The sequence below is a fragment of the Solanum tuberosum genome, unplaced genomic scaffold, assembly GCF_000226075.1.
Source record: "Solanum tuberosum cultivar DM 1-3 516 R44 unplaced genomic scaffold, SolTub_3.0 scf01622, whole genome shotgun sequence".
NCBI lineage: Eukaryota > Viridiplantae > Streptophyta > Magnoliopsida > Solanales > Solanaceae > Solanum > Solanum tuberosum.
The window spans coordinates 1-577 of NW_006240891.1; the positions used below are offsets into that span (position 1 = coordinate 1).

Genomic DNA, 577 nt, shown 5'->3' on the forward strand with positions numbered 1-577 from the left:
ATTATGATGATCCAACTGATGGTCTAGAGACAAATGAAAAGTTGAGAGCAGTACAGAAGTCATATACTTATTATTTATGCACTCCCCTCTTTGAGAGAACAGAAAGAGTACTATACTCATGGACATTTCCATAGTCATTTACACTGGCACATCCCTATATAAGTGAGGAAGAAAACATTAACAAGAGCCACTAAAAGCCAGTTGCAAATTCCCTTCATTCCTAAATTAGATGTAGAAACACAAAAAGAAGGATTAGTGATGTTAAGTATGTATACTCGGATTTACTAATCCGAGCTTACTCTGCTGCTGCTGACGTTGGTAATGCCAAGCTGTTATCAGTCAGTTCTTCCGAGGGTGATTCCAATTCCAGCTGAGTGTTAAAGCTCTTTGTATAGTGGAACTCAATTTGCAGCCTCTGATGAAGTGGTGTAGATGCCATCAACCCTTTCTTCACATCAACTTGTAATTCCCTAATGGGGATTGCTGCCAAAAAACTCTTAATGTACTCTTTGCAAGCCTCTTTACCTTTGCAAACAAGGCTCGGTTCGTCCTCATTTTCAGGTACTTTATCTCTGAA

At 39.2% G+C, this 577-nt stretch overlaps 1 pseudogene; it reads right to left on the reverse strand.

The window, feature by feature from the left end:
• Window positions 1–87: 87 nt before the first annotated feature.
• Window positions 88–577, reverse strand: part of LOC102590206 (uncharacterized) — a 2,339-nt pseudogene continuing 1,849 nt past the window's right edge.